The sequence below is a fragment of the Lepisosteus oculatus genome, chromosome 6 (assembly GCF_040954835.1).
Source record: "Lepisosteus oculatus isolate fLepOcu1 chromosome 6, fLepOcu1.hap2, whole genome shotgun sequence".
Classification (NCBI taxonomy): Eukaryota; Metazoa; Chordata; class Actinopteri; order Semionotiformes; family Lepisosteidae; genus Lepisosteus; species Lepisosteus oculatus.
This window is the reverse complement of record NC_090701.1, coordinates 16,280,190-16,306,888: the sequence shown is the minus strand read 5'-3', so window position 1 is coordinate 16,306,888 and position 26,699 is coordinate 16,280,190. Positions and strand designations below refer to the sequence as shown.

The 26,699-nt window shown below is 37.5% G+C and overlaps 1 protein-coding gene across 4 annotated transcripts in view; it reads right to left on the bottom strand.

Annotated features, from left to right (window-relative positions):
* The window catches only part of gli3 (GLI family zinc finger 3), a 161,518-nt gene that overhangs the window by 100,638 nt on the left and 34,181 nt on the right, over window positions 1–26,699 (bottom strand). The window contains exon 1 of one of the 4 annotated variants that reach the window (XM_015354930.2): window positions 4,789–4,874. The exons of the other annotated variants lie outside the window; for them this stretch is intronic. The gene's annotated coding sequence lies outside the window, so the exon portion shown is untranslated. Of the gene's footprint in view, window positions 1–4,788; window positions 4,875–26,699 lie in introns of those variants that run through there. 4 annotated transcript variants of the gene reach the window in all.

Sequence of the window (26,699 nt, the reverse complement as noted above, 5' to 3'; positions counted from 1 at the left end):
TAAAATAACACTGAACCACAGTGTACATTAAGTTGTCTTCAGGTACATTAGTGTCCAGTAAGTTGTCTTCAAGTCTCAAAAGTCTCTGTAATTATTGAAATTAAAGCAGGATTGAGAGGAGATATGGTAATCATTTTCAGTATTTGGTGAATTAAAAGTGAAACTTGGAATTGCAGGCACAGCTTGGGTGATATTTTTGTTACTTTAATTGCTGAATACAATGTATTCATTATATTACACAAAATGTGCTCATGTTAACTAGAAAGTGCACAGAATTGGATGAAACAGTTACCCACAACAATCAAAGTATAAAATTAAAAAATGTGTATGGCTCAATACAAAAATCTGAATTATACAACTTTAATTAATTCAACTTACAGAACAGTTTCCAGAAATGTAACTCAACTTACATAAGTTGAAGAATGTATCAAATACTGTACCTTCCAATACTACCAATTCACTACTACCATCCCCAAGCAAGCCTAAGAATTATGTAGACAACATATGAAAATCCTTGGAAAATGTGTATCATCAACCAATCCACTTCTTCCGGCAACACAAAACCACAGCACATACAGTGTAGCCATTCTTTCGTACGGACTGACCAAGCTTTTAGCAGCAAGACAACAAACCCCCAGATGTGTGATAAGTGAGAAGGACTACTGGTCCACAGAGAGTTGAGAAAACCCACCCTCCCCCTGAAGCAAAGAACCAATTGAGCATAGTTCCCTGGAAAACCATTGTCAAACCAAAGATTCAAAACAGTAATCTCCAGGCCGTATATTAATGTATTTCTTGAAATTTAAGGAGTTCAAATTCCTAAGCCATGTAGAAGCCAATTCAAACTCAATTTTTTGAAAGCTAGATAAAAATATCTGTGCACGTACAGTTAACAAAGTGGTTAAGCCTCATTTGAAAAATAAATAGGCATGCATAAGCTTATGTTCCACATGCATGAATTGTGCTTCCTCTACAGATGCAACTTGAACATTGCCAGAAATATTTCGTGAAGTCTCACGATTTTTACTTTCGCTATTCCAAACTCACAAAAAGTGCCGTTTTCTTCATTCCAGTTAAGATTACCGACCTACTGTAGGAACGATTGTCCTTACAGAAATATTTTTTTCTTTTACAGTAACAGTAATTTTCATAAGGAAACAGTCTGCCCGGGATTTTACATAGAAGTAGCATAATCTGGTAAAAGTAGTTCAGGTGGGTAGCTGCGTCAGCATGTGTAGGCTGCAAAGGAACAAGTAATAGGTTTATTCCATGCTGAAAAGAGAAGAAAACACAAAGTTGTATTTTCTTTTTTCTCTTTTCAGCATGGAATTAACCTATTACTTGTTCCTCTGAAATCTAGTAAAAGATTGTATTGGTAAATACAAATTGAAACAGAAGTTAAAATTCTCATGATCCATGTTACATTCATCAGTAGCTTATATAATTTGTAGATTTCTCCTTTAAAAATTTCATACTCATCCCATTTCTTGCCATTTTTGCACAACTTTATTTTTATCACTCATCTGAGGCTAAGAGGTCATGCTTGCAATTAAATCAGAGCGCAAATAATAAAAAAGCAGAAGTATTGAAAATAAAGTACTTAGAGCACTGAAACCCCGCACACGCTAATGTGAAAAATCCAAAACCGAACGCTCAGCCAGAAGCAGAGATGCCCAGTACGCTAGGGAGCCTAGACGATAACAGAGTCATGAGATGGTGGAAAAGTTATGCGCTTTTCGAACGTTTACAGGGACAGAATACTGTATGAGCAAGGGTTTCCTGCAGTTGAGAAAACTTGGTATGCAATATGGAAACCTTGTACAGTATGTACATGTTCTGCAGTTGGTAAACTGGTAGGTGGCAAAGGAAGGACTGTTTTAGATAAATACACCTTCTTTAACTGCCATAGAAAGCAAGTTTTATTGTCACAATAGCTCTATTATACCTTAAAAGGTAGAAACCACAGCTGATGCATTTCAGATAAAATCCCTACAATGCACTGGCATCCCATCCAGGGAGGGGAATGATATTCTCTCTAGTCTGCTTAACACCACAGAAAACCACTGAAGTGAAGCCCCCACCTGGGTAACATGCAACAGTCATTCTGTGCCATCAGATCTACTACAGTATGTAGAAGATCAGGCAGAGTAGTAGAGCTTGATTCTGTGGTTGAATCGTGAGGGGACTTTAGGGGAGCCCGACAGCACAAGCTCAAAGTGGAACACAGCCAGGACACTGAAATTAACAACTTTATTTCTTCAAAAATTGCCAAGGGATATTTAATGACTAAGCATTCAGGGCGGCCTTGGCTGAATATGTATTTGATTAGAGTGCATTATCATTCCTTCTTATTATTATTCCAAGTGGGACAAAGTGGTCAGAAACCAGTTCAATGCAGGGCACAGAAACACGAACACACACTCACACAAGGGCCATCTTTCACAGAACCCAGTTAACTTACCAACAGGTCTGTGGACTGCGGAGGGGGAAACTGAAGCACCTGGAAGATTACCCTGGTGAAGACAGGGAGAACATGCAAACTCCACATAGACAGCACCCCAGACCCGGAAAAGAACACAGAGTGCCAGCACTGCGAGGCAGCAATGCTATCCACTCTACCACCATGCCACCCTTTTATTAATCCACTGGCGATAAGGGGTGTGGAAACCTGGAAAAGCAACACTGCCCAAATTACGAAGCGGGAATGTGAACACTGAAGGATGTGGTGGAGAGCCGAGAAACAACAAGTGCTGTCAAAAAGTTTTCAAACCAAGAAAAAGCACATGCAGATATTGTACCACATACAAATATATTTTATTGTGCATATTTATTTGATCCTGCATTACCAGAGTAGACCTAATTAACTTTTAGTATTCCCATCAAACACGTCAGCCCTTTTGGAATAAATGAATTTTTACTGAACGCATTCTTTTTCAGCAATTTACAAATGCTTAGTGCAACCACTGCTAAAAAGAACTTGAAGAAAAAGATCGGAAAGCATGCAACATCAGATAAGTGAAAATGAAGGACAGTGAAGTAGAATTGTACTTCTTTATTGGATGACATCTAAATAGAGTGTGCACCGTATAGTACATGTGTTGAGTCTCAAGTACATATTACCTGTTCAAAGAATTGAAGAACCTACAAAGAAGAGCGCTGCCTGATCACACTGACTACTCCCTTTTAACACTGAAAAAAAATTCTTTTGAAAGAAAATACTTCCTTGCATGCAATTTGTAATGACGGTGGTAAGGGAAAAAGTGGAACACCACATATTAGCTACTGCGCTACTGTATTCAGTGTTATATAAGGGTTAAATCACATACTGCACAGTGAATGATCGTATTAAGTGTATAATGGTATTAAACTGTAGATCTGGATTAATGCATAGACTCTCACAAAATGTGATATTAACATAAAGGGATTTTAAATAGCTTTTCTTTATTGCACAATATTAAAAGTCCACTTCACAATATTCCTTTTAAATAAGACTTAGCAGCTGCCCAGTCATTTACAGCAAGGAAAGATAGTGCAACTTCATATGTTGAATTCATTTGTCAACATTCTCAGAAACAGAAAAGCACATGATATACCTCACTGAATTTTATACATGAATTAAACTGTTTAGTTCTACTCTATGTAAAAGGACAAGAAAATATTGAATGGGGGTACAGTAGTGTCCATGCAAAAGAAATAGGCTCATTTTCATTAAAAAACTAAAAATCTAAAGCATTTACACATTTTGTTCCTGAAGTCCTTATTCCTGTTTATCCAATAAAAGGGAAATTGGTCATTCTTTGGGAACATTACTAAGTGTTTGTCAGCTTCAAAGCCTCTAGTTAAGGTACACTGAAAAACCTGATGGTCTGTGAACCTTTTCAGCTGCATAAAATCCTTTGAAGGGCTGTTCACATTGTAGAGGTTTTCACTATAATGCAATTATTCTGAATTCTCCTCCAGAGCATTAACCACTTCACAACGCCAAGGCAAGAAAGCTGTCCCATCTTGTTCGGCTCAATATGTTTTTAAGAGTAAATTCAGGCAAGACCGTGCCAAGGCCAAATTACTGACAGAAACACTCTGCCTTCCATGGCAACAAGGGTGACTCCATAGCAAAAATGTAAGCAAACAACTCACTTCTTCAACGGCATCTGCCAGTGAACTCAGACAGAAGACAACTGTTATTGCACTGGACTTGGGCAAAAGCCAACAGCAGGGTCAGGAAATATAGTTAATTCATAAAAAAGAAAGAAGAAAAAAGAGTGAACTCACTCCTTCCATGTTCTTCAGCACTTCAGCAAGAGGACTGGCAATCTGACTCATTCGAATGTATAACTCCAGTATCATTCAAGGCATGTCTTTGCTTGCATTTGCGAAAACATTTCTTTAAAAAACGCTAACCCTACTGCACAATGAAGTTCAGGACACATCCATTATTCATTTGCCTTCAGAACTTTGTTTCCCCAATCATATGGAATGTGATACAATCCCAAATCACAAACAAAAATCAAAACAATTAAAAAAGTCTGAAAAAATATTCAAAAAACCCATCTCATAACTGTAGAGCATCTTGTTATCTATATTCCTTTGAAATCCACTTTTCTTTAGAAGTCTATATTGTACAATGCAATTATGATCTCATTTTCTGTCCTGTCTGCTACAGATCTCCTTCTACAAAATGATATTTGCTGGTTAACCTCAAATGAATGTCTTCCACCTATTCCTGCAGAAGCTTTCCAGCTACAGTAGGTGATGAAAAGATACTCCAGATACTTTATTTGTACTTACAGCTCACTCCAAGGCATCCCAGCGTCAATCCCAGCTAGCTGTGCCTCACTATTTCTCGTCCAAGTAAACTCACCAGACTGTATCTCCCTCCTAGGCCTCAATCTTCCCCTCCTCTCCCTTTCTCTTTTTTCCCTATGCCCACCCCCCTTCACATTTTCACTCTCTCATCCATTGGAATATTCAAAAAGTGGCAGGAACCCCGCTAAGTTTTGTGAGCTCATTAGTATTCTCCCCCAACTTCTTTCAGTGAACTCGCGCTCTATTCAGGCAGCTCATTCTAGCTGAGGGGGTCAAGCGGCTAATCATTAAATCAAACTCATGTCACACCATCACAATCAGCCTTTACAGACAGGAGGGTTTATTATTTCAGTTTATGCTAAATAAATGGTTTTACAAATACTCCCCAAGCAGGGTCAACAGCAGCTTCAATTGCAAGGCAAACGGAGCTGGACTTCCAAGCAAACCAAGAGGGCTCTGTCTATTGACTTTAGCAAGTGCTTGTCTTGACACAGGTGAGGTTTCCAAAAGGCTAATCTTTTTCTCTTTCCAAATTAGTGTCTAGAGATGGAACACAAAGCTCTTTTCAGCACCATTTACTTTAGTTACTCAAATCAACTTGAGTCCAAATGCCCTGAAATTGCAACTTTTATTGCACATGTCTATTAGTTTAAGATGGGATAAATTCATAAGCTCTGGATCAGAAGGAGATATAAAAATGACTTTTTTTCCTCAAGTGTTAAACTTGCAAAAATATAAATGTTATTACTTTCAGAACCTATCCAAAAGTAACTATTTCATCTTGGCCATCACCTCCAAAATACCGTCTTTTTTTCATGGTTGCCCTAGTCAGGCCTAAAACAGTTCACAGGTCTATTCACCCCCACACAAAAGCTCCAGTTCAGACCTCTATGGACCAAGTGAAACATGCTCAAAAACTGGGCTCTATATAGTGATTGAATTTCTTAACATCTTTTCAAAAAGCAGTAAATGCCTTGAGGCTAAAGGAAGAAACAGGCTAATGGTGAATTGGGAGTACTGAACAAATTTCAGAGCCCTTTCCTACTCGCTTTTGAGGTTGAAAGCAAGCTCTTGCCTTTCAAGTTTCAAAGTCCTTTTTCCTCCTGCAGTGTCACAGAAGGATTTGAAAAGAAGGTAATTGTGCTCTCAGTCTCCCTGATCAGAGCTTACGTCCTAGTTCTAGTATTTCAGAATCTTTCTTGCAGTATAATAGTGCTCCGTGCTCTACACAGCCTGCACTCTAGAAATTGCTCATTAAATCGTAATGCCAAGATTTCTTTTATGTCCACGGCACCAATGTAAAACAGGGTTTGGATACTTTAAAAAAAGTTTACGAGGGAAAACTGTTTTTCACGGGGTAAAAATTAAAATTCACGGGAAAATTGCACTTTTTCAGAATTCAAATCAGTCAGGAATTCAATTTTTGATAGCAAAAGCTAATAAATCCCCTATTTTAAAAGCACATTGGATGAATTGAGATTTAGCAACAAAAATACTAACTTTGCTTTCAGAAATGTTTAGATTAGTCTAAGAGGCTAATTTAAAGCATATTCACAGTTAGCTATGAAAAAGCAATATTTTTCAAAGTTATTTTACAGGCCAGATTCTCTCCTGAAAAAAAGAAAATTAATCATATGTACCTACAGTATTAGATACAAAAAAAAAGTTAAGCATTAAAAGTCATTTCAATGCTTAATCGCATGCAATATTGTCAAAACCAGCTTATAATTAATTACCTTTTGAATCATGCTGATTTTAGAGGCTGAGTGCTGTGGTGGAGCTGGACGATCTCGGGCCCTGGTACAACTATTTTTATGGGTGTCCTCCTTCTTCACCCCTGACATCACACAGCCACAGTAAAATAAGATAGCCTACTCTTGCAAGATTTACACTCCAAAAAGTCATCTACAATTCCTTTTTTAGAACCTTTGAAATGATATACCGCTTTACTTGACCATCTATGATATTCTCAGTAAAATGTCCTCTGGTGGTCAGATAAACATCACCCAACTCCTGTGCATTGCCCATGGAGACACCGGAGATCGCTGGTGTGGTGAATTCATCACCGTTCTGTCTGTGTTTGTCTTTTTCCTCCCCAGTCTCTACAGGAGCACTGGACGGTATTTTGCTAGAAAGCAGTAAGTTAGAGTTAACACAAGCCTCATGCTCAACCTACTTGAGCCTACATAACCTACATATTTTAGTTAGTTTGGGTGCCACACCCAACTGTTCCCTTTCGGTTTTTCTTTTGAGAACACCACTTTAATGCCTTATAAAGCATATGTAAAGTCACACAAGTAAAGTAGACACCTTTAGTTTTAATTCTTCCTATTTTTTTCGCATAATACCTTATTTTGCAATTCTGATATTCAAGTGCCACACTCTAAATACCCCCAAAAGACCTTTGAGAGGCAGCTCATGTAAGACTCATCAATTAAATAAGTTATCCATCCATCTTCTAGCCACTTTAGGGGTACAGGGGAGCCAGGGCTATCCCAGCATGCAGCAGGCACAAGGCTGAGTACACCCTGGATATGACACCAATCCATCACAGGGTAAACATGGCACATTGCAAGGCAGCAACGCATACCACTGCACCACCATGACACACTTAAACAAGTAGTTGAGGTTAAGTTTAATTTGATATCCAAACACCCAAATTCAGTTCTAACCAGGGCCTCAGACAGATTCAAGAACAACTTTCAAGCAAATAAAACACATTTTCGAAGCCGTAAGTGGGAGACATACAGTACATTCAATATTAATTGTATAAATAAAAGTGAAATGAGGGTGGTGAAATACAATATAATGATTTTTCCAAAACTTAACTCACTATTTTTCACACGGCAAGTAAAAAGCGGCACAAAAATTAGACATAGGCGAGCCCATTTGTGGGGATCCCTTTATGGTAGGGCCCCAGTGCTGTTGTCCCAGCTGCACCTCCTTTAGCTCCAGCACTGGAAGAGTGCCTAAGGACGCTGGTCATGTTTCTGTTTTAAACCTTGCAAATCTCGTCAGTTTCATTTTGAGTTTGAGTCCCATGCTCATGTTTGGGTCCCACTTGCAGTCTTGGGTTAATGGAGTTCATAACAAAAGTTTGGGAGGAAGCTTAGATCTAATCTCAGACCTTTCTGCTCACTGATGTACTGTATACAAGTCTAAGCACCCCGGACCTCCCCTCACGTGTCCCTCTTGCATACCTCTCACCTCCCCATTTACAGCCCTACAGTAACTCCTTGGCTCAATCCTCGTAATACTGGGTTTGGGCTGCCTAATCCTCACAGCTGGGCTGCCATTCCCCTAGCTAGGCGAGTCACACCAAACCCTCTCTACACACTTTGTCCCTCGCATTCGCATTCATTAGGATCTGATCTAACTGAGCTACTGAATTATGATTATTGAAAATAATAGCATGCTATTTAGCATACAGTTTTATCCAGATTCACATACAGAGGTTAAACTATGCATCGGCAACTGTTACTACAGAGTGATTTACTTCTGCTACTACTGTTAATACTAATGTATGAAGACACAAGATTGTCATTGGAAATTTGAAGCCTCTAGCTTCTGTTTGACAACATAAATAATAAATTAAATGAACACATGTAAGGCCTAAATAAAAATGATGCAAAAGAGGTACAAAATCTTTAAAAAAACACACATCCACACCACAGAGGCAAATGTTGATTCTCAAATGTAGTTCCAGTGCTTGTTGCATACAATATGTTTGTCTTAACATTTTAAATAGAAGAAATATAAAAGAGAACTGTGTAAATACAGGCTCTGCATCACATTTCACATTTCAGCCTCTGGATCACAATTAAAAGCAGTGCAGCACAGTAACACTGCATGTGAAACAATATTTTTTCTTTCTCATAATCAGTTATATTACAGTATTTGCCATATAGACTCTCATAGTGAATACTTCCCAGGAAACCAAAATTCCATTGCGTGGCTGTTTTTTATAAGATCACAATACCAATCAGCTTAGGTACTTAGGCATGGGAGTGTGTACCTGATTTTCATTAACATTTCTGGCAGCTTTACTATAGACTAACAGAACTGCAAATGATTAACAGATTTGGTACATGTGAGATGCACATAGCTTGAAAACGGGAAGAAGATCAGGAAAGAAGCAAAAGGATAATGTAATTTATATGGTTGAACATGTCCAATTTTGAACACCTTTTTGGCTTGAACACTTAAAAGTAAAATGTAACCACCCGGTGCCTTTGGAGTTCAAACACAAGCAACATTAGAATACCTACACATTGATTTTTAGAAACTGCAAATGGTGAAAAATTACTATTGTAACCTTTTGAAAGCTATGTGCAGTCACACAAAATTCACTCATTTATAATATTTGTATACACTCTGCTGTATAAAATGTGTTGACATTAGTACTAAAGACATACTTTGAATTACTTGCTTCCAGTTCAGACTGAAATATTCTGACTCACCTTAAACATAAGTAAGATAATTAAAATGTCAACAATCTAGATCAGGAAACATATTTCATGTTTTCCTAATAATATGTGTGTATACTCAGGCATCTGAAAGCCATGTTTTATGGATGCACAATTAATTATATTGCATTATTTACAATAAACATCTACATCAAGCTGTCAAGCTAATCATGCAAATTAATTTTGCTCTACCGTAACGCTCTCCATGAGCTTGCAAAATAATATACATGGAGAAAGTCCAAGTAATTATTTTTCTTATAAGGCACGTTTCTTTCTTCTAAAATTTCAAATCTGACCACACATGTAATTAACCAGAAGGGAGCATTTCCGTATTTGTCTTTATGCAAATACAATTAGTCTGTTGAAGATCTTTACACGAAAATTTGCAAACCTTCTTAAACAGTATGCCTTGCATTTTAAACATCATTTACAGTACATTAAGAATATTATGTTACCGTAAATACTGAACTACAACCTATAAATGAACTCAGCACTGGAATATGCATAAAAAATCTGGTATGTAATTCTATGTTCTGTATACGTGTATTTTCATATTCACTTTTCTCAATGTAATCTTTTTTTCCAATTACCATTTTAAGTAATTGCAGCAACATCACATAAGCAGTTACTTAAAACAGAACAAAAACTCAATGTCAAAAAATGTTGGTCTGAATTCTTTCAGAGGCCACCTTTTGCCTAATGTAAGACTGAAAGAAATGTAAAATGTATTTGTTAAGAGTTTGGCAATCCTAATCTGAGGCACTACAGGGCATTCCTGGCTCAGAATCTGTCTTGGCAAATGGGTTTATTTGACACTTTCACAGGGATCGTTCAAGGGCGCCCAACACATGCTCTTTGGTGTGAAGAGCCATGGCATGGACAGGCTGATATCCATCCAAGAGAAAAAGGGCCTACTGTACAAGAGCTGCAATCCATGACAATTCCTGCAAAACATGCAGTGGACAGAAACACTTCTCCTTCTTTGAGCCAAGATGTCAGCATTTTATCATGGCCCATGACTTGCTTGGGGAACTTTCCCAGACTGACCTACTGTAAAATAATACCTACAGACGGCCACTAATTGTGAACTGTAAAACCCTGATCAGATAAAAAGAAAATTACAGTGTACCAAACGCAAAGGTATCCCTTCTCTTCCCCTGTGCATCTGTACATACCCCCTTGGTGCACAGATAGCCTCTGATGGTTCTGTTGAAGCTGCATACAACTCACCTCTGGAGTCAGAAATGGAAACCAGAATGGGTTACCCTCTTGGCTTATCCTGATTTGGACAAATGAGCTTGTAGGGATATTTCCACCTGGGTTCTACCATAATGTGGTTGACCTACAATGCAATGCAATGCACAAAGTCGAAAAGAGAGGTCCAAGGGAGGAACATCAGGCCCATGGCACAGTTCTCTGCATGCTGTTGCTTCTTTGGGACTACACTTTTCTTTCACTCAATAACCATGTGCTTATCGGACGAACAGAACTGGCTATGTGAATCTGAGGAGGTGCCCACTACATTATGCCGAGCCTCAGCATCATCCTAAATAATCAGCATCTGCAATAGTAAGTGACAAAAGAACAGATACTTAAAATTGAAGCTGGTTTACCCTTTACACATAACCCCTGCACCATACTGTACCTACAAAGTGTCAGCTGCAATGTCTAACCACCAATTTACAATGATTCACCACTAGGTAATCTGCTACAGGGCACATTTAGATTATGAAAAAATTCAGTACACTTCCTTGCATTAAAGAGGCTGTAAAATGTCGACCACAGTAATAAAAACACAATAGTATATGGGGACTTCAACTGCATGGGACACTATGTATTAATTATATGATGACTTGAATCCATGACCATTAATACATCCAAGTAGTTTTATTGTTAAAAGTTTTTCCTATCAGTCTCATTCTTTGCTTTGACTAACTCATCCCCACTTTAAATGAAAGACCTTAGGGTTACCTAAGTGATTATTTTAAGCGCATAACATGCATTGTGCACCTTATTCACTTGAATAGTTTCTCAGAAGTTGGCATGTGAACTTTTACTTTTTCTTGAGATATCGGCTATGATTCAGTAAACTCCCCCCCCTCCCCCCAACACACACGCACACAATCAGCAGAAAGGGAAGATGCTACCAGGCTTACAAGCTGAAAGAGGATTCCATGGCTTATTTGCACTAGACCCGGCTGAAAAGCACCAGGGTCAACTTTCAATGCGGCACGTGAGCGGCCCTTCTCACCAAATAGTAAAGCATTTGTCTGCCCATGTAGTGAAAAGATTAAAACACACTTGTGAAAAATGGCCCAGAAAAGGCAGTACTGCTCATTCTTCAATTTTATTTTCTGAAGCAGATGACTAATTCTTACAGCCACCACCCCCCCAATATACACACAGTTTTGAATTTGCATTTTGAGCACTGGAGAATTTTAAGAAGCTTCTATTAGGCAGTTAGTCACCACTTACTTTGAGCAGGCTAATTAGACACATCAAAGGAACTACAATACACTCCCAGGAGGGTAAAAAAATTATTTTCAACCCATTTAATAGTACATTTACGCCTATCTGTGGGTAGCAGGCTAATTTAACTTTTGACATTTGATATCTGAAAATGAGAGGGATCAGCAATTTAACTGGAACAGGATTATGAACCTCCCCAAAAACAATGTTTTCAAGCTGGTGAAATTCATTAATTTGCCTCATGCTAAGCAGTTTATCAATGACTAAAAATGTTACAGCCTACAATGGGTAATATATTCTTGTTTCTTCAGTCATAAAACTGACTAATTATGAGCTTCCGATGTCAAACTGAATGTATCAATTTATAGTTTTTGGTTTTTTCACATGCTTTATAAATAAATTGCTTTAAAGCACCATCTTAACAGAAACACATGAACATGTTCATTGTCTTTATAACTTGCATTATTGTATATTAACTGTATATAAGAATAAACCTTGAAGCATTTCCCCTCAAATCTTTCCCTTTTTTAGAAATTCATGCAGCAGTAATAAAGTTACATCATTAGCCACCAGAGTAACAGTTTTGGCTCATAACACATACCAATATTCAAATTTCACTTCACCTCAACTTTTTGCATCAATTGATACATGATATTGTGATGCCACATTTCCTTAGAGTAGTATTACCATGCTGACTTGGTGAGTCCGACTGCACTGTCCATTAGAAAAATAACTACCAGCTTACCTTTGAATATGACTTAGACAATACCACCTGTTTTCCAGTCAAAAATGGTTTAATGTTTTTTTTCCACTGTTTCTACAAAATACTGATACTATACCATCTGCTAACACCTGCTTACACTACATCACAGCTTTAGCATTTTAGTATTTACAGGTATATGCTGAAATATTAAGGCTATTAATACTTATTTAAAAAAGAACATTTTGCAATTTAATAACACATTGCAGATCTGTTCAGAATTCAACCGTGCTCTATTGTTCTTCATGATTCTGAATGTGCATATCGCACCTTGTGATATTCTGCGCTGCCTTATTAATTGAAGCAAGTGCTAAAATGTTAGGGCTAGTAAAAAGGTGAAAGGTAATATCACAGTAAATGTTGCTTCCTGACAGTAAATCCACTTAAATAATCATCCAATAAAATACTACAAAGCTAATGCTAATAAGCATGCATTGCGATAAAGATAGTAAACTAGCCATATGAGGCAGCAGATTCTATTATTTCAGTTATATAGAGTGTTATACTTTTCTGCTCATAAAGGCCACTCACACAAGAGCACCTGGAGCACAGATTTGTGCATAGTGCAGAAGCTGCCAGCCACACAGCTACAACAGTGCACTCTATTGAAGAGATGGTGAAATTTGTTAATGAAGTGACTCCTAATACAATTGCTCAATCATGACCCCTGGAATCACAGCCAGTTCTGAAAAGCCCTGGAGAAAATAAAAACACCAGGAATCCCAATTAAAGTCACCAAATTGTTTCTAGGACAAACCTTAATTAATATATGGAAGCAGCACATAAATGCCGTATCCATCTCAAATCTTATTTTCTGCTTTGTCATGTCACCTAGTCACCTGTGAGCTTAAATGGGCCATCTGAAATGGTGTTATCCAGCAACTGAAAAATAATTCAGTATAAAAAGTCATTACTTTGTCAGTTCTGTATTTTAAAAAATAAATGCACGTAATGGAGAAATTGCAAGATCTATCACGTTAGACATAGTAGGTATTATATTATTTTATTCGTATTATGCATCCTTCTTAAGAAAACCAGGTTCATATTAACCAAAGCAAAACACATAAATTCAATACACTTCAGATTCTTAAATGATAAATTTCTTATGTATGAAAATGTTTCATTATGCAATAAGTTAACGAATGCTTCTTTGGGAAGGCATTCATTCTTTTATAGCGAATAAGAAAGCCCTGACAGATATCGCTTCATCACATTCTCTTTATTTTGTGTGAAACAGCTTTTGGAAACAATACAATTCAAGAACACAACAGTTGAAAACAATTCAATTTGCTCCCAAGCCCTGCTCCCCAAAACCTTTTCAAAGTTTCTCCGGCCTTTCCCTCCTTGGCCCCATGGAGCCATACAGTGGATAATTTCCTATGGACCACATCAAGAAAATCAAGGGTGCTTCAATGCAAGGGAAAGGAATGTAGAAGATGCCAACAGAGATCAATCATTCCCTTGTCAGACATAATCCCAGCAGGCCACACTCGCCTCATTTGCAAACGGTCCAAAAGAAAATACAGTACTTAAAAACAAGGCCAACATTCAGCAAGGGATATTCCGAGCAAAAATATTCTCCAGTCAAGGATAAACTGACCTCCTCCCAAACTTAAGTAGAATCTGGACACTAGAAATTTCCATTAGTGTTTGCTTCAGAAGTGTGAAATATATTCTTTGCATAAACAGAAAGGAATCACCAGGATATCTGGGATTTCTAAAGCACAACACAAATAGGGATAAAAAAAATGTATTCGGAAGAGAAATGTCCCGGTTCCAAACTGCACTAAGCATCAGTTTTTTTTATATAAATGCATTAATTTCTAGTGAAAGTAAGTACAGAGGAAAGTAAAAAGAGTAGACAGGAAAAGATCTACAAGGTAAATCACAATGAACAGTGATTGGAGATCCTGGGGTGCTTGAAGGTAGCTGTCTGGGATATGAATTCCCAGATTAGACCACTGAGCAAAAGCAAAGGGTGTACACCAGATAAAGAAGAGCATTATGTAATGTGGAAGAGTTTGGACACCACTTTGATGGAATACAAAATTTATCACGCCTTTCCACTAGGCACCATACTTTGATCAAATAAGAAACAACAAAGCCAAATTGTTTTAGAGAAAAAGCAGAGAGACCAGATCCTATAGTTTGCCAGATATATATTTTTTTCTGTTTAGAAGCAGCAGAAGCCTTAAACTGACCAATGCGTGATGAAAGGGGGGAAAAACAAGAAAATTCAACAGATCAATAGACATAGTATTAAGACTGCTCCAATGTTTCACCTCCTGCTCTCAGTGTGTTTGGAAGCCAATACTGGAAAATATTCTGTTGGATGGATGTCACAAAGGCTAATATTTTCCGGGATGAAGATGTCATATCCAGGCGTATTTTGTCCAAGTGAATTATGTAGCTGTATTAAGCAGATGAGTGGAGCCCAAAGAAGCCATGACATTAACGCACTGATAAATTTCTTATGAAAACAGATTATCCCAATTAAACTTTCATAGTGACTGTATTATAGCTGGCTTTGTATTCTCTTAATAATCAGTTAGTTAATAATAAGTTAATAATCAAGAGCCCTACTCAACTGTACACAAAACTTTTTCCTTAAGCATTCATTTGTTGTTTGTTAAATGCACAGTCCTGAAAATTTAATTGATTTTGCAATCATCTGTGAATGTACCCAATGTGATGGCTCTGTGACTTATTTTGCACTGGTTTCAGTTTGGGAATGATACTTTCATTCATTTCTTCAGTATACTTCATTGTGTTTCAAGAACAGTAGTTGTAAGAAAATGTCTTATGTCTTTAACATAACAAGAAAGTCTATAACAAGAAACATTTAAAATCCAGTTGTCTTTGCTTTCATTCATGATTAATCCAATATTTCCATTTTCTGAAATATTGGATTAATTTGACAATCCTTCTGAACTGTTTGCCATACTTGCCTTGGTCTACGTTGAACTTGCTCATTTCCACTCAAGCAAAGAACAAAAAATTAACGAGAATACAGGTCAGCCCTTCCCTGTCACATGACAGAAGTTTGACGTTGTCTTGGGTTTCGGAACACAAGCCTTAGAGACAATCAAAATTCCCATCCACACCTTCATCGAAAAGTTCATAAAAATGCAAGTTCATAAAATGTGGTCCCATTATTTCATAAATGGTATCGTGGTGACTTGGAAGAGCTGCTGCTAATTGTAGTGCTGATCCTTATTGCAGAGTAATTCTATTACACTTATACATCACCTGGCTTCTTGCCTGTTCTTTCCTGGGATACATAAACCATTGATGGTGTTTCTTTTTATTAGTGGAGAGAGGCCAAAATGTCGTATTTTTAGGTTCTTATCTGTCACGGTTTTGAAAAATTAAAATGGATAAAAACAGGTTTTTACACAAAACACAGAAAGTGCTACCCGTGGGACTACAATCAGAAAGAAGATTCAGCTGATTGAGCAGAGGTTTGTGTTTCCAGTCTTGGTTATTGTTCAGCAACTGAACTAGTGGGCTCATGATTCTATAAGTATACGCTGGCCGGGATTTCCCAAGCATCAGCCAACAACTCATTCAGCACCACAATGGTCGGGTGGATTCTTATGTGAGCAGGCTGTCCTGAGCTTGACCTACAACATCAACCTCTATGAATCACCAAAGCCCTATGAGCTTGCAATATGAGCTCAAAAATGCAATTTGTCTGTCATCCTACTACATAATTTTCTTGCCATTTGACTTGGGAGTCCATTAGTTGTTATTTGGCATATTGACAGTATATCTTTATTTTCTGCCCTTGGCAAAAGTTACCATAAACCCATACTTGAGTATATGTTAGTCCTCCAAACCACAGTTCTGATTGCACATTTGGATAAAACGTTTTCATAGTCTCTTCCTGTTGGTGTAGCAAAAATCCTAAAACAGGCCTGAGGTGATGGGACTGAGGTCCTTGGAAAACTCTCTAACATCATTTGTACTACTATGTCTTTGATCAATTATTTTCTTTAATGACTTTTGTATGACTCTGCATCTACCAGCACACTCAAATAGGTGATGGCTATTTACTAACTTCTCCTTTTGAAAAAGTTCAAAGAGTGCTTTTAGCAATGACCATTTTATTGTTTCCGTCACCAAAAATCCTCTTCCTCACAATGAGCTTTTAACTACCAGCTTGGTCTCAACATGGAGAATCTTAAGAATTCCCTCCTGCCAGCCAACTCCTATCCTTTAATAAGATTTACTGCATCACAACCTCTAGTCTGCTAAGCCTTCGGAATCCACTACCCTGTGTGCATTAAAGGTGCTCCTACAAATTTCTGAATCGTAAGGCCTCCTCATTCTGTTACTGAAACACATGTTTTAATGTGCTGCCCGCTGCACTTTAAATGCGAAAACATTTCACTTTTTTAAGAAGGTCAGTAGATTCTTGCAAGCATTCGCTACATCTATGACTACTGCAATGCTTATATTTTCAATATCTGCTCAGATAGAAAGTGATACCCTGTGAACAGACACAAAAAAACAAATATTATATCGATTGTATTAAATGGTTTAATGCAAGTGACATATAATAGTGGGTTGCTCTTGTAACAAATGGATCTGTGAGTAAGAAATTATACCACTGCCAAACCTTTTTGCCTTGAAGTGGGAAAACTCTTGCAAATTCTCCTATTCACATAAAGGCTGTGTTTCTGGCTTGGGTAATTTTTGGGTCCCAGTTTAAATGTGCTTTTTGCTCAGTACTTTCACCAAACTGTCAGCACACTTACTAATGATCTTCTGAACCTTGACAAATTAACTGACACCAACAGCGGCCCCACTCCTGATTCTGAACTGCACCCTGAGTAAGGCTGCAATGTGCTATGGATCACCTAATGCTTTCCCAAGTAAGGGAGGTAACAGAACATTTCCAGGATGATCACATCATACAGTACTTGTCTACAGGTAAACTACATAAGATTCTTCCCATGTGACTTCCTTAAAGACCTAATACATGTGCTGCTATAGGCAGGATTAGCAAAGCTAAGATAAAAAAAACTATGTATCACATATATTTAATCTTCACTGAAATATGTTAAGTACCAAAATTCTTTCAATATTCTGCTTTCTGAGGTAATAGAGATCCTCGATTACCTCGATTACTCTTTGAAGTACCAGCCACTACAAGCAACTAACCAAGTAAAACTTGAATGGGTTATAGTGAGAAAAATATTAATTTATTGGCAGTTGGTATTTCCCTGATGCTAGCAACTGCTGTAATATGAAGAGCAAGCTGAAGAGAAACCCAAACTGAAACTCTGTATATATTCAATAATTATGCCACAAGATGCAGAAAGTGACTTGAAATAAGCCAGGGTAATCAATGTGACATAATAGCTTGTCCCAGACTCCCATAAGCCTTTGTGTAAAGAAATGCCTCCTTTTCAGAGTTTTTAGTCCATCTCTCCATAATTTCCATTTTCATATCTTCTGGATTGTAAATAACTGTTGATTCCAAAGACGTCCACTTTGTCAATACCTCTGAAGACTTTTAAATACTTAGATCAGGTCAGCTCATAGTTGTCTCTGTGGAAGATGAGAAACTTTTAGTTCTGTCAGCTTGTAAGAGAGCAAGACTTTCCTTGAGCGAGAATGTGTCTTTTCTCTCAGATTCCAGAGCAGTAATATCTTATTTTGTTATTATGTTTACCAAAATTGTGCATAGTCTAAATAAGGTCTTACTGGTGAACTATTTGATTTTTAAATAACTTCCTCGTTATTTAAATGGATCTCGACTATACAATACTGTATATCCTGATCTCAGTTTAAAAGTTCACTTTTCTGCTCTGTTTTTCCACAGTATCTGTCAGATATAAATGTTCTATCAATACAAACACCTAAGTGTCCTCATTGACACCAACCACATAAAATACTCAATTATATGAATTCACCCTTTCTGTTCTCACTAGTGGTCTCTTATCCCTGATACTGGCTTTCTCAGTGCCCCACCTGTGCACTTACTAACTTACTAATGTAACCCTAAACTGACTGGACGATGAACCAGCAAACGTTACTCTTGCAGATTCCACACTTTTCTCATCACTATTAAAGTGAAGGTCCTGGTCACCCTGACTGCTGCTGACTGGCTATCTTTCACTGTCCTACAAGATGAGTCTTCTGCTCCAGTTCGACAAGTTTCCTTTTTCTATATCACCTGAGGCCCTCAGAACCTCTTTATGCTACCTCATTACACATCAATGATATTGGTGCACTAAATGTTTAGGACTCAAATGGTGTCAACCAGCCTACAACTACAGCCTGCAACTATGGTACCTCAAGATTTGGGGCCACAGACGTTGACTTACATGTTAAAAAAGTTATGAACGCCGCAGATACATTGTTAAACAAATCATTTCAAAAACCAGTTGTGTTCTTTTAAAACATAAAAAAATAGTTAAATTCTTCCATTTTTTCCAATTTTTCAACAACTTTTTCCAATTCAGGATCGCAGGAGGGCTGGAGCATATCCCTCCCTACCATGGGCGGAAGGCTGGGTACACCCTGAACGGGGTGCCAGCCCATAGCAGGGCCGACACACAGACAAACACACCTACTGTACAACCCATGTTTTGAGAAGCTATATTAACCTACCAGTATCAGGTAATTAATCTACTGTGCCAGCTAAATTAACCTTACCAGTACTGGATTAGGGGAGAAAACCGGAGCACCCAGAGGAATCCCACACGAAGATGGAATAGACATTCCACTCAGAAAGCACTCCCAGTCCAGACTTCAACGCAGGCCGCAGTGATGTAAGGCCGCAATGCTTATCACTGTGCCATATACTGCATATCAAATTATGTATTACATATTGCATATTATGTAAAAACATTAAAACCATCAGAATTTAAGATAGGAAATTTTGTTGTTATTAATCAAAGCTCACAAAAAGGAGAACACAACTGTCTCACTTTGGTGACGTTCTGCTCTTTCTGTGTACCTGGCACTGGACACATGTATTTTCATATTTGACCTTAGTTAATTATTAAATATTTGGAACTGCATATACTGTACAAGAGTGTATACTGCTGCACTCTTGTGTTTACGGAAACATGGCTTCACAACAACATACCGGACTCCGCCATTCAGCTGGATGATTTTTTAACTCTCCGATCGGACAGAACAGCTGCCTCTGGTTAAAATAAAGGAGGAGGTCTGTGTATTTATGTCAACCAAGCATGGTGCAGAGATACTACAGAAATCGTGATTCACTGCTCACCTGACTTAGAATATTTAATGGTAAAATGCCGACCCTTCTACCTACCTAGGGAATTCACGTCGGTCATTATTACCGCTGTATACATACCTCCTAACGCTAATGCTAAGGAAGCAGTCAAAAAGCTATCCGAAGCTATTAGTAAACATGAATCAGCACACCCTGATGGTGTTTTTATTATTGCAGGCGATTTTAATCAGGGAAATCTGAAATCAGTCCTGCCTAGCTACAACCAACACGTTGACTGCCCCACCAGGGGAAACAACACACTTGACCTTGTTTATACTAATGTACCCGGTGCTTACAAAGCAGTACATCACCCCCCTCTTGGACAATGTAAACACATCTCCCTGTTCCTACTCCCAGCCTACAGATGACTTCTCAAACGCACCAAGGCTCCAGTTATAACTGTAAAAACATGGACCAAAGAGGCAGAATCAATGCTTCAGGACTGTTTTTAGTGCACAGACTGGAGTGTGTTCAAAGATGCAGCCGCCCATGGATCCCACCCCGATATTGATATGTATGCATCAGCAGTCACTAGCTACATCAGCAAATGTGCTGAATGTGGTGAGCGTTAAAAAGATACGCAAACTCCCGAATCAAAAACCTTGGATGAACACTGAGATTCATCAACACTGCTCAAAGCCCGTGATGCAGCCTTGAAATCTGGTAATGAGGAAGAACTGAGAGGAGCTAGGAAAAAAATAAGAGCTGGCATAAAATCTGCCAAGAAACAGTACAAATCCCAGATAGAACACCACTACAACACCAACACTAACCCAGGACGCATGTGGCAAGACATAAATACAATCACAAGCTACAAGAGCAAAACAAGCCCTGTAAGCGCTACTGACCCCTCTCTTCCAAACAAGCTTAACACTACGCACGCTTCGAAACTCAAAACCCTGAACCAACCACCTGGACCACTGACTCCCCTGCCACCCCACCCCCCACACTATCCAAGCTAGATGTGTGGAAATCACCAAGTAGAGTGAACACACATAAAGCTGCTGGACCTGATGGTATCCCTGGCCTGGTACTCAGAACATGTGCCTGGCAGGTAGCTGATGTCTGTACCGACATCTTCAACATGTCCTTGGCCCAGGCCACTGTACCTAGCTGCTTCAAGACGACCACCATCGTGCCAGTACCGAGAAAATCAGCCCCCACATGCCTGAACGACTACCGCCCTATTGCACTCACCCCCATCATAATGAAGTGCTTTGAAAAACTACTTATTCCACACATTAAAGCCAGCATTCCAAAAACACTGGATCCTCTCCAGTTTGCCTATCACACAAACCGCTCCACAGAGGATGCAATCTCTATAGCTTTACACACCACACTAACCCACCTGGATAAAAGGAACACCTATACAAGAATGCTGTTTATTGACTTTAGCTCAGCATTTAACACCATCATAGCCCTAAAACGTTCTACCAAACATCAAGTATGCTGACGATACCACAGTCGTGGCCCTGATCACTGACAATGATGAGACTGCCTACAGGGAGGAGATAAAACAACTTGCAGACTGGTGCTGAACCAACAACCTATGTCTCAACATCAGCAAAACCAAAGAGCTGATTGTTGACTTCAGAAGACAAGGAAAAGTTCACTCCCCCATCTACATAGAAGGGTCTTCGGTGGAGATGGTGAATAACTTCAAATTCCTAGGTGTTCACATCTCTAAGGACCTTACATGGACACTGAACACCTCCAGTCTCATCAAGAAGGCACAACAGCGGCTGTACTTCCTGAGAAGGTTGAAGAAAATACACCTACATCCACAGATCCTCACCAACTTCTACAGATGTACGGTGGAGAGCATACTGACCAGCTGCATCAAAGTCTGGTATGGCAACTGCACCACATCCGACTGTAAGCACTACAGCGGGTGATCAAAACTGCCCAACACATCATCAGCAGTGCCTTACCATCCATCCAGGAAATATACAACACCAGGGGTCTGAAAAAAGCCACCAAAATTATGTCTGACCCCACTCACCCCAGTCATAACTTTGTTTGTTCCCCTACCATCTGGCAGAAGGTTCCGGTCACTCCAGTCACACACAACTAGACTCCAAAATAGCTTCTTCCCCAGAGCTGTCAAGTTGGTGACGCCCCCACTCCCTCCCTCCATATTATGATCTCTCCTCACGTCTTCCTGTACCAACAATGACTGTACTCCTACACCATTACACACACATGTAAGCCAAAATTGTACTTAAATTAATTAACCATACTATTTTTAACCATACTATTTTTGCACTGTTCCAAGAATTACCTTGCACTGTTTTTGTCCTGTTATATTTTCTCTGTTTGCGGAATTTTGCACAGTTTTGATTACTTGATTACATGTTATTTATGTTATGTTATTACATGTTACTGTTATTGCTATTGTGTTACTGTCTATTGTCTTATCTTCTGTCCTATTTATATACTGCACCTGAGTGATTAATGAGAAACACTTTTCATTATGTTACGCACCTGTGTAACTTTAATGACAATAAAGTTGAATTGAATTGAATTAACTGTACTAAAGTAGAAATGCACTTTTGGATTATCTCATTTAACAGAGGCAATGGTTTCAACAAAGGAAAGCTATCTACATCATATGAAAAGTGACAATAGTCACCTTCTCCAGTCTATAACTTTCGAGTCATGAGTATTGTCCCTCTTTTAAGCCTCTGCACCTCTGGGCTGTTATGTTTAAGTCTGTCCATAGAATCTAAACCAAATCCAGAAACAGAGAAGGTCATTCAAGTATTGGCATTTTGCAGTGGTTTAAAAACTCAGCTGTTGTTTTTGTCATGCATTTAGGGTTGTTTTCATGTGGGAATGTAAAATTGTGACTGATCTGCCAATGACCACAAGGAATCATTGTTTTTTATATCTGGCATTTCTTCCATAAACCATGCATCGCCTAGATTTGCACTAGAAAAATAGACACCAAAATGCTATGGATCCACCACATCTGAAAGGTTTACAGAGGCCATGCAAGCTCAGCCCCAAACATATTGTTGTTCTCTTCTGGAAAAAAGTTCTGTCCTGGAAACTTCAGACTGAAAAACATTGTCCAAAAAGGCTATGGTTTAGAAAACCATTGTTTGGAAGCATTCAGAATTTGACAGGCTTTTTCCACAATAAAGGTACTGCATATTATATGTATAAAGTGAGGTTTGTATCCATTAAACTGTTCATTACTCAAACATCTTCTCATTGTCCCATGCACAAAAAATCCTAACATTAATTCTTCAGATCATTAAATATTGTTTTTGTTTCTTCTGCCTTTACCAGGAATTCAGTAAATTGCTATTCCAGACCTAAGGTTAATCTTTAAAGTTTTACTTAAAAAAAGCCACCTGATGCACAAAATGTTCTGACACTATGAATTTCAAGTAATTCTGGAAAATCACTTTTCTGCACCTACTGTAGGTTTCAATTCACTGTCAGCAGTTTTGGTCTGTGTTTTGGTTGGTTATATGTATTGTTTGCATTGTTTTTTTTTCAAACATAAAGATAAATGTAAATACCCGCATGTGTTTTATACTGTCAAAATGTGCAGTTCACAATCCTTTAAAAATAAATCTTGACCTGAATGGAATTTAGGTCAAAACATTTTTATTAAGTAACCTGTCTTTAAACAAGCTCTGGAGGGTGTATGTGGTCATAACAGGTTCACAAATCACAACTCAATAAGGTGAGTTGACTAATTATGAATCCATAGAAGTGATTCTTCTATATAAAAATATATCAGGCATAGGGCCACATGTGTTAAATATTCACACTTGTTTGTTTTCGTCAGGGAACAAAACAAAAGGAAGCGTGAAAGTGTCTTTGAAATCTTTTTCACTTATTAAGTTATTTTTTACATCCTTTTGATTTTATCATCAGACATTTAGTTTGTTTTCATTTTACAAAAAATCTTAAATTACTTAAAACTTCTAACGACTTTAAAATCGATATGACATAGCTTTAATAACACTTTTACCATTGAACAACACATATAACATTACTAAATAAAATGTATATGTGCTGTTTAATTAAAGAAATTGCAAAAGTAAAACACCATTTTCCAAGTGCTTTGTTCAATGCAACAGGGTTGCAGGGTTGTTGGAGCCTATCCCAGCAAGTAACAGGATCAAGGCGGGATACACTCTGGACAGGACACCAGTCCAACACAGGATACACACAGAAGAAAACTGGACACCCGGAGGAAACCCACGCAAACACAGGAAGAACATGCAAACTCCATGCAGATAGCACCCTGGGAATCAAAACCAGGGCCCCATGGTGCCACCCTCAATCTTACATGCACAAAGAAAATACAAAAAATGGAGGGTACATTGAAGAAATGTACTTATCTTCAATGTCTGAATGTTTATTTAGAACAATAATAAAAAATGTTTTTCATATCTTTACTGAAAAGAAAGCAGACAGACACTCTTCAACATGATTCTTTTGCAATGCCTCAGAATACGGCCAAAACTAATCATTATATTCCAGCTGTGAGTTTTACCCAGAGAAATCTTCAGGCAAGACTTCAAAAATGATGATGTCAGTGAAGGACACCCTCAAATTTATGTTTATGAAGAAGAGTAAATAAAGTACAATGCAAAAGTATTCAGACCCTTCCAAAGATCTTTTTTTGTACATGTTCTCTTGAATACTGAAACAGAAGACTTCTTAGGGCAAAATAAGTTACAGTAAATGTCAGCAAAAACTTACAATTTTACAATTTTTGCCCATTGTTCTAAGCAGATTCCTACTCAGGCTCTCAGGTTCCCTGGGGATTGTCGGTGGTTGGATTCAGGATAAATCTACTGTAGTACGTTTAACACATAGCTGACTTAATATCATATGAAGACAGAGAAAAGCCAGGAGAAGCTACAAATATTATTATGTTTTGATGCCCATGTTAATACACACAGTCTTCGACACTCATTCCTTAAACACCTTAGTTTTGACTTTTAGTAAGAACTTCTAAAAGGCTCCAAAAATGTATGTGAAAGAAATTATACATAAGCATAAAACAACAAATTCCAATTAAAAAACGTGTTGCATAAAATAAACCAATGGCTCTGTGCTTCAGCAGAGTTCATACTTTTTTGCTGCTGTGTAATAATTCCAAATTGGGAGGTAAAGGAAAGGTGTCAAGGAGTTTGTTTTTTCCACTAAAAAGTTATGAACAAAAGAAAAACAAAGCACTGTAACTGTGACTAGAAATAACTGGAATATTGGCTGAAAAATGTATTTCTCCTTGTTATATATTTATGATACTATTCACAGTATGTGCTATCTCTACTCACATTTACTTAATTACACGTTTTTGTATCTCTTTACAACATTCAACCTCTGCAGAAACAATCTGATCCAATTCCAATGTGTATAAAGCACATGCCCTGACATCCACATAAAAAGTTACTACTAACAGCTCACATTAGAATAAAAAGTATATCAATAAGTTTAACTTTGATTTAAAATACCTAATATAATTTTTCTAAGCTTCAAATACTGAAGATCTCTACAACCATTTTTATGAGATATAATAAAACATGATTCATAAAAAGAGATGACACTTTCATATAAATATATTGAAACAGAAATAAACATTATCTTAAATTAAGCAGCTTTACAGGTATAAACTGTCATATATTTAAATTTCCAAATGCTTCTAATAATATCTATATATTAGTAGTTAACGTTCTTGTAACATAAAAAGTCTGTTCTTAGTTTTACTGAATTCAAACAAATAATGAATTATATTATTTGAAACATTATCCTATTTTTAGCTTTTTTAACAATAAAATATTATTAACTTGAAAAGAAAAAGTATCATAATTAAAATAAGTAAATCCTGTTAAAGGAATACTTATAAAAATAATTAAGTAGTTAAACACCTATTTTAGGTATTTAGTTTATGCTGGCATGTTCTTGTTCTCTATGCATTTCCAAAACTCAATTACATTTTACAGCAACCAAAAAACAATTCATACAAAACAGTTAACAGAACTCATTAAACGTGTCACCAATCAGTGTGATGTGTTTTTAAGAAGTTGCTACCAAGTTAGCAAAATTATACATAATGTTGATTTCTTACTTAGGAACAAAAATATTTCCAATTAGTGTTTTTCATTTTTTATTTGTGTTGAAATAGCACACCATAAAAAAAACTGAAACATTTATTTTTCCCTGACAACAAACCCAAATGTCTGAACAATAGTTAATAATTTGGATTTTTTTTTTAGTACTGCATAAGAAAATAAATTCAGGAAATTATCAGAGATTTTGCAATGCAGGTATGCCAATATACCTATTACTATTAATATCACATCCACTCTTCTATTTTCATTTTTAGAAGAATAATTTGCAAGATATATATTTTGGGAAATGTGGACACATTGCTGCTTCATGAGAACATTATGTAGAAAGTGACTTACAGTTTCTACAGTTGAGCTCCAACTTAAAAAAAAGGGTTTATTTTTTCTCTGATACTCCCAGTTGTTACTACAAAACTGAGCTGTGGGCGTGGCTAATGCAATTTTTATGGTTCGAGTATTGGGGCCCAGGCTAAATAAAAGAATCTCCCTCTTGTATTGTCTGTCTTCATCTTTTCTTAAGAAGTCTTAAGACTTGTAGCCTCCCGGTGTGACCGAATTAACACTGGAAGTGAGCTACCCAATTTCAGTGATGAAAGTTGAAGATGTACAGTTTGTGCAGATTCCACTGATTCTGAATGAAATTGAAACAAGCCTCCATTTATTTCTAGATTAGCTTCAACTGGGGCAAAAAGCTAAAAAAAACAGTATGATATTTTAAAATTGACATAAACTTGTAGCAATGGAAAATGTTCTAAAACCAGCAAGTTCTGATGTCATCTTACTCCCTTGAAATACGATACCGAAAAGCTTTTATATTGTAGACTTAAACATACATCTACACGCTG